The sequence below is a fragment of the Rana temporaria genome, chromosome 11 (assembly GCF_905171775.1).
Source record: "Rana temporaria chromosome 11, aRanTem1.1, whole genome shotgun sequence".
Lineage (NCBI taxonomy): Eukaryota > Metazoa > Chordata > Amphibia > Anura > Ranidae > Rana > Rana temporaria.
The window spans coordinates 14,009,619-14,018,497 of record NC_053499.1 but is presented as its reverse complement, the minus strand read 5'-3'; positions in this window follow the sequence as shown (position 1 = coordinate 14,018,497).

Below are 8,879 nucleotides of genomic sequence, written 5' to 3'. Positions count from 1 at the left end.
CACCCAAATTTTCGGGACGCTCGGCGGGATTTTCGGCCCTCACATCACAAGGGGGTGGTACCACCAAATGACGTCACCAGGTGGCCCTGCCCTTTACCTTGTTAAAAAATGTCAAACGGCATTCACCGGTTAGTCTTCACAAGAAAAGCATTTTTTTGCTTTTTTTTTGCGGGTCTGGCTGTGCGACGGGCGTCGTGATTGACGCTGGATCGAGGGACTTTATTTTTTTTATTGTTAAAGGGGTCTTCTAGATTTCGATAAGCCCCCTGCACACAGACCCCCACAACCACAGCCCAGGATTGTTGGGAAGAGGCCATTGTCCCCATCAACATGGGAAAAAGGTGCTTTGGGTTGGGGAGGGGCACCCCCCAATGTTGAGGGCATCTGGCCTGGTATGGTTCAGGAGAGGGGCGTGCTCGCCAACCCCACCCCCTTTTCTGACCTGCTGGGCTGCATGCTCAGATAAGGGTCTGGTATGGATTTTGGGGAAACCCCACGCCATTTAAAAAAAAGTGTGAAGTTCCCTTTAATATCCATACCAGACCCAACGGGCCTGGTATGGATTGGGGGGAGGGTACACCATTTTTGGTAAACATTTTTGTATTTTTTGTCTTTTTTTTTCTTTATAAATAGCAGTTTTGCTGCAGCAGGTTCAATACACAGTGCAGATGCACCACTTTACAGGCAGACTAAGGGGACCCCCAGGCACGATATTTAAAGCGTAACTCCACTTTTGTTGAGAAAAAAACATTCCCCTCTGGGAGATCTATGTACATTGCTAGGATTATAACAACCTTTGTTGCAGATTCCTACCTTTTGTTATTCTGAAGTTATCCATGTGTGTCTGTCTGTGTCTCTGTTCTGTTTGGGTCTAATGGGAGTGGTTTCATAATTAACTGTCAGGTGTGACAGCTGCAGGGCACTAATGAGGAAATCTGCTGGGCCTGCATCCCTTAGATGTGTTCCTATTGAAAGTATCTCTCAAAAATGTTTATTTTTGTTGCAGAGGATGCCTGAAATGTGATTTATATCTTAGACAGACTTCTAGGAAAATGGTGAGCACTTGCGTGTAAACTTACGGTGGTGTAACATAAAGGCGTCCGGCGCAAGCCTGCCTAATTCAAATGGGGCTTATACCATTTAAATTAGGCACGCTCCCGCGCCGGACGTACTGCGCATGCTCCGTTTTGAAATTCCCGCCATGCTTTGCGCGAAGTGACGTCATTTTTTTGAACGGCGACGTGCGTAAAAAAAAAAAAATTGAAATTCGACCCGGGAACGACGACCATACTTTAACATGGCTCGTCTAAAGTTGAGCCATGTTAAAGCAGGCTTAACTTTGCGACGGGAAAAAACGACTAGCGACGACGTAACGAACGTGAAAACCTTTGTGGATCGCCGTAAAAGCTCATTTGCATACCCGACGCTGGAAAACTACGCAAACTCCACCCAGCGGCGGCCGAAGTATTGCATCCTAAGATCCGACGGTGTAAGTCAATTACACCTGTCGGATCTTAGGGCTATCTATGCGTAACTGATTCTATGAATCAGCCGCATAGATACGACGGTGTATCAGGAGATACGCCGTCGTATCTCCTCTGTGAATCTGGCCCTCTGTGTACAGAACAACTCCATGTAGCCATATTGCAATGCATTCTCAGAAAATTACAGCGGCTGCAGATTGAAAAGGAACGGTAATTTTTAATATCATTAAATTACAATATAATTAGTGGCGTAATTATATGTGCTATTTTATTTACCCTTTAAAAGAATTTTTCACTTTTAGTGTTTCACTTAAAGCATAATTAAAATCACAACTCCTGTAAAAAGGATCTTTAAAAAAAAAAAAAAAGGTTTTGCATTGATACATGTCCTCCAGGGCAGTACCCAGGCTCCCATACCCTTTTTTATGACCAATAACGTGTATATAAGCTTTCAAAATGGGCACTTTAGATTTGTTTTAAGTACAGGTCCCATAGACTTTAATAGGCTTTGTGGTGTTCGGGTCTGTTTGAGAGTTCTGGCGCAAACTGAACCGGGGAGGGGGGGGGGGTGTTTGGCCCAACTCTATTTGTTTTGTTTCGGGAATTATTTGTTTATTTTTATTTTTTACTTCTTTTCTTTTAGTGCCGGTTCACACAGGGGCAACCCGACTTACAGCGTGACTTTGCAAGGCAACGTCAGCGCGACTTCAGCGCGACTTGTAAGAACTTACAACGCAACTTAAAGTTGCCTCCAGGACAGGCGACTTTGGCTGTGGCCAATCACAAAATAATCAGCTCTGTGGGAGGGAGGGGTTTGCCTGAGTAAACTATTTTCTCTTCCTGTAAAGTTGCTTCAGTTAAGACAGTGATCCGACTTTGGAGGCGACTTCCATTGAAATCAGTAGTTGCCTTGAAGTAGTACAGGAACCTTTTCTAAAGTCGGAGCGGCTTCCGTAGTGAGCATTAAGACGGCTCTCATTCACTTCAATTGAATTTCTCATGTCGCGCGACTTGGAACGTCACAAGTTGGATCCAAGTCCGCGGTAGTGTGTACCGGCACTTACGTTTTTTACTTATCTTAACCTTTGTAAATCAATAAAACAGAATAAAAAAATAAAAAAAAAGAGAAAGACTGAACATTTAAATTCTTTCCTACGTTGAGCCATGACAGGTTCTCTTTAAACATTATTTTTTGTGCAGTCATTTCCATTTTCAAAATCAGGGCATGCAGATAATACAGGGGTGATTACTATGGTATAAAACTGGGAAGCATCATGTTTGACACACAAAATCTAAACCTTCATTGTAACATCAGACGCGATATGCGGATATTGGTGCATTTAACAAGACACTCATTAAAATTAATAAGATGTATAACTGTATTCTAGACTCCTGCGTGGCTCGGAGAACAGAGTTAATTAACCTCATTTTATAGTACATATTGTGAACAATTAGGCTCCTTTTTAGCACTCATTGTTCACCCCCCATCATTAGATAAAAAGGCGAAATGCTGAGTGGACTCTAGCACTCTGGGAGCAACTAATAAATACACAGCGGACCCCCCGTATGAAAAATGGTTCTGAACAGAAAGTGTTTGTGCCACCAGTAGCACCTGATTCTTATGTTCTGTACTTCTATGGACACGATGCTAGCAAGAAACTGAATGGTTATCATGGACAGTTTTCAAAACTGCGATCAAACTTATTTAACCTCTTTGCGCTGGCAGTACACATATATTCGGCCTCTTGGCGGGTGGGCCTTAACGCCAAGAGGCCACATATATGCCTACCAGAATGTGGGCTCCCAACTCAGTTACCGGCGGCTTTTGGAAAGCTCCTGATCTCTACTTGCGCTTGGGAGCTTTCCGATCATGTGACCACTGTGACAGCCAATCACAGTAGTCACATGATCAGAGACCCCCCCCCCCCCCTCAGGGCATCAGAAACCTCTTGAAGTGTTGGGAGGCACCAGTGTTTTCAAGTTTAAAGGATAACCTTTTAGGGCAAATAAAAATAATACAGCATATATCGTTACAGAAGCCATATTGTATTTTAATGTTACTAAAAATGACCTTTTCTTCTCAATCTGCAGCCGCTGTAATTTTCAACTTCTCCATTTAACCTCCCTGGCGGTATGAAATTTGGCGTTTTATACTGTAGGTCTGTAATTCTTAGGAATAACTCACTTAAATCTGGCCAAACAGGAGTCTAGTAGGCATCCCGGGTATGAATTTTTTTAAAAAACAAAATTATAATATAATAAATAATTATAAATAATTATAACAAATAATAATATAATTATAATAAAAATTATTCAATAATGTAATCAACTCAAAATCACTGAAATTTGCTCAGTTGCAGAATTGTCGCTGTCATTACTTTTATTTTTTTATGACGAATTTCCCCACAAATCGCTATCGCACAATTCTGCAAGTGATTATAATTTATTATCGCTGTTTTCTAGCTGCTCTAAAACCATTTTTGACATAAAGGGACACTTTTGGTTGCTATGGACAATCTACAGTTTGCAGGCAGAAAGAACAGTTTTTATTTTATAAACGTACATGTAGGGCACTGGGCAGACCACTAGGGACAAGGGGGTGTGTATTTTTTACATACAGTACTGTAATCTATTAGATTACAGTATACTGTATGTATTGTGTTTGTTTACCTTTTTGAATTTGGTGCTGTTCTCCGCTCCCGTGCGTCGTAACGTCTCAGGGAACGGAGATCGGAGGCACACAGAGGCACTGTGTGAATCGAGCGAGGTCCCGCTCACTCACACAGCGCGGTGGCATCGCTGGATCCAGGAACAAGGTAAGTAAACCTAGCCTGTGGATTCAGCGACTTACCGATCATAGCACAAAAATCTCACCCTGAGTCAGACTCGGGAATACCGCCAGGGGGGTTAAAGTGACATACATCTAGCATCTAGATTTAGGCTTTCTTCATAATTACGAAGTTTATTCTTCAAGAAGGACAGGCAAAAGACAATGCTTACATATTGGCAGCTGATAACACAACATGGCAAGACGGTAATTCAGATGGTTTCAGAATTAGATGGTACATCTCTCTGCTGGGCTTCCATAGTGAAAGCTTCCTGCTGGGTGGGCTTCCTACCCCCATCTCCCTGCAGGGTCGGGTGACCCCGAGGTCCTTAGCTAGCTACTTAAACCACATGGATTCTTATACTGTTTTAAAAGCCAAGCTAAGCATATTTACTTTTAGAATAGCTCCAAGAGTGGTGATGAGCTCCTGTCACAAACGTAACACCCACTTGTATATATTAAGTAACACATCTCCATCCATTGTCTTGACATAGAACTCCAAAAATACATGTAACCTACACAGCAACTGACCTTCGTCTGTCCTCAAGAAACCTCGAAATGACCATGTTTAAATATTGATTCTCAGAAACTTTTATCACATAGAATAGTAATAAATTCGAAATCTAACATACCGCAAGCACAGCACCCAGTTTGCCCTGGATCAGCATCATGACTTGCCATGGTGCTGGGATGGCAGTTGCCAGCACCATACCGACCAATGGTACTTTAGGACCAGGACGCATTCTTTGCTTTAGTAATGGCGGCTGACCCGCCCACGATGTGCCAACGCATGATGCTGATCCAGTGAAAACTGGAGTGCCACAATATTTTGCACACTTCTAAAGCCTCATACACACAGCCAGTTTTCCCGTCGGGGAAAACTGTGAGGATAGCTTTTGGCTGGGAATCCCGGCAGTGTGTATGCTCCTCGCAGTTTTTCTGACAGGAAAACTGCCCAAAAACCGCCGGACAAAAAAAGAGAACCAGCTCTCTTTTTTCTCACTGGGAAAACCGGCAGACTTTTGTAGAGGGAAAGACTGACCGAGCAGGTTCTCGGCTTTCCCCTCGGGATTTCCCATGGGAACTTTTCCCATGGGAAATCCTGCACGTGTGTACGGGGCATAAGAGTGCCATTACAGAAATGCCCCGTACACATGTGTGGAATTTCCGACGGGAAAAGTTCCCGTCGGAAATCCTGAGGGGAAAGCCGAGAACCTGCTCAGTCAGTCTTTCCCCCTACACAGGTTTTCCAAACAGGAATGCTCCATGCTCCATCGCAGTTTTTCCCATAGGAAAACTGCCAAAAAACGTCTGGCAAAAGTCTGCCGGTTTTTCTGGAGGGAAAAAAGAGAACTGGTTCTCTTTTTTTGTCCGACGTTTTTTGGGCAGTTTTCCCATCTGGAAAACCGGCCGTGTGTACGAGGCTAAAAAGACTGAGGCCCGGATTCACGTAGAGCCGCGTAAAATTGTGCGGGCGTAACGTATCTGATTTACGTTACTCTCCGCAACTTACACGGGCAAGTGCTGTATTCTCAAAGCACTTGCTCCGTAAGTTGCGGAGGCGTAGCGTTAATCGACCGGCGTAAGCCCGCCTAATTCAAATTTGGATCAGGGGGGCGTGTTTTATGCAAAACTACTGTGACCCGACGTGATTGACGTTTTTGCGGAATGGCGCATGCGCCGTCCGTGGAATTTCCCAGTGTGCATTGCTTCAACGTACGCCGCAAGGACGTCATTGGTTTTCGACGTGAACGTAAATGACGTCCAGCCCCATTCACGGACGACTTACTACGCAAACTACGTAACTTTTTCAAATTTCGACGTGGGAACGACGGCCATACTTAACATTGGCTGCGCCTCATATAGCAGGGGCAACTTTACGCCGGGAAAAGCCTAACGTAAACGTCGTAACTCTACTGCGTCGGCCGCGCGTACGTTCGGGAATTCGCGTATCTAGCATACTCGACGCGGAATTCGACGGAAGCGCCACCTAGTGGTCAAAAAAAAAATGCAGTTAAGATCCGACGGCGTAAGAGACTTACGCCTGTCGGATCTAATGGATATCTATGCGTAACTGATTCTAAGAATCAGACGCATAGATTAGACGGGTCAGATTAGGACTTACGACGGCGTACATGGCGCTGCGCCGTCGTAAGTCCTTTGGGAATCTGGGCCTGAGAATCTGCACTTGCGTTATATATTTATTTCATGCAAAGCACAGCATTTACTATTTCTATTTCATAAACTTTTCCTCTTTCTGTCCAATTCAATCACATTTAGTTTCCCCATTCTTGTTATTGAATATCATTCCGGATGTGCCCATCTGTAATTTCAGAGTCAGTACTTTTAGCATCTGCCTGTTTATATTTAAATAAGAAGCCTTTTAATTCACAATCCATCTCACATCTATTGAGACAACATAAAGATTTGAAGTGGCTATTATGACGTGAGCAAACATTAATTTACATGGAAAATTAGACTGCAGGGCTGCAGGTGAGCACAGTGTGTGCGAGGTGAGAGATGAAGGACATACATAAAAATATAATCATAATGTAATATTAATGCGCAGGAAATAATGTGCATGCTGATGTAGGAGTGCGAATTGCATGCAAATGCAGACATGTAACTCCCACATAATATTGTATATACTGCACATATTGCATTAAAATGAAAATATTATGTATTTATGGCAAGCTTACAATTTATTTGTATTATTTTATTATAATTGTATACTATTCTAAGCTATTAATGTTGAGTTTATCTTAACAAGTACACTTCTCATGCTCTTTTTTGAGTGGTGTCCTCTGTCCTGGCACCAAATGCTGCCAGTGTGCACCACTCTATCACCATAGATAGATTCAGGCGCTGTGATTGGACGCCTGATAGAGAGGAAGGAAGAAGACATTGAGAAGCGTGCAGGACACCGCCAATGACCCGCTGCGAGAAAGGTAAGTCCCGGGCGATGCACACTGGCAGCATTTGATGGGGCACAGTAGCGGCAATTGATGGGCATACTGGCAGCATTTAATGGGGCACAGTAGTGGCAATTGATGGGCACACTGGCAGCAATTGATGTGCACACTGGCAGTAATTGATAGGTACACTGGCAGCAATTGATGGCACAGTGGCTATGTTTGATGGGCACAGTGGCGCCGTTTGATGGGCACAATAGCTGCGTTCGATGGGCACAGTGGCTGCGCTTGATGGGCACAGTGTCTATGCTTGATGGGCACAGTGGCTGCTTTTGATGGCACAGTGGCTTTGTTTGATGGGCACAGTGGCTGTGTTTGATGGCACAGTAGTTGCGTTGGATGGGCACAGTGGCTGCAATTGATGGGGGGTTTTTTTCAGTTTGTTTGCGTCCCCTCAAATAATGTTGGCACCAGCCGACACTGGTCTCAGCAATTTATTTAATCCATCCATGGCCAGTTTTTTTCAGCCCCTAGCTTCTTTTATATTTGCATCCTCCAATAGTGAGCACTCCTTGCCATAATTCCCAGCTCTGTCCCAGTCCACCCAGGAGTTTGGGGTTTTTCTCGACCCAAAACGTTGTCTTTTTCAGCTCCCTTTAAACAAAAGTACATGAACTGCAACAACAGAAAGTAAAACGTTTCCACTCTCTGCAACTGTTAATTTGTCTGCAATTATCGGGGTGTGACTGCCGTAATGAATGTCTACAATTCTCCTCGCCTACTGTAGGCGGCTGGAAGTTGTCAATGGCAAATTAGCTTCAGCTGTAAGCAATTGACCAACTGGCGGATCCGTATGATGCCAAGCTGGCAGTGATGACTTGAGCAAACGGGATACAACACATCTCTGCTGCATCATGACAGCATCAGCAAACAAACACTTCAGTGTTTTTCTTCTTCTTTGGAATTTGTGGCTTCAGCTTAAGTATGTTTGACTCATGCTCAATTAAGCTCCTCAGCAGTAAAGTGACATTCATTCTCATGGGATCTTCCACATCTGTCACATCGTCCCAGCTAGTCTGATTGCTTGTTGTAAAGTAGAGTGGGAATCAGCATGCATCTGCAATCAGATCTATTAAGAATATATGAAACCCCTACACCATTAGGGTGCCCACGTGTCCCGGATTGCCCGGGACTGTCCCGCAATTGACATGTCTGTCCTGTGTCCCGGGCACCTACATTCCGGGACAATACAATGTCCCGGAATGAAATAGAGCACACAGTCACTCCCTACTAACTAATAACTACATTTCCGGAACTGATTGCTAGGGCCAGCGCTGCCTGGTGTCTTGCAACCAGTGACAATTTACTCTCAAACAGTGAGGCTCGGGATCAAGGCCTGCGCCTAGTGCAGCGCTGCTGTCCCCACCCACCTCGGCACCTCCTCCTTCTCTGGCACCCAGCGGCAAGCAGCAGGGACTTGTAGGATCTTCACTCCCCAGATAGCGACTCCACTCCTTTCCTTCAATGCACGGGCTCATGCAGAGGGAGTGACAGCAACACTGCATCTGGTGGCAGGCTATGGGTGGCAAGCAGCACTGCATCTGATGGCAAGTGGCACATTCAGCTGACAAATAATCCACCGCCAAATTCCCCAAC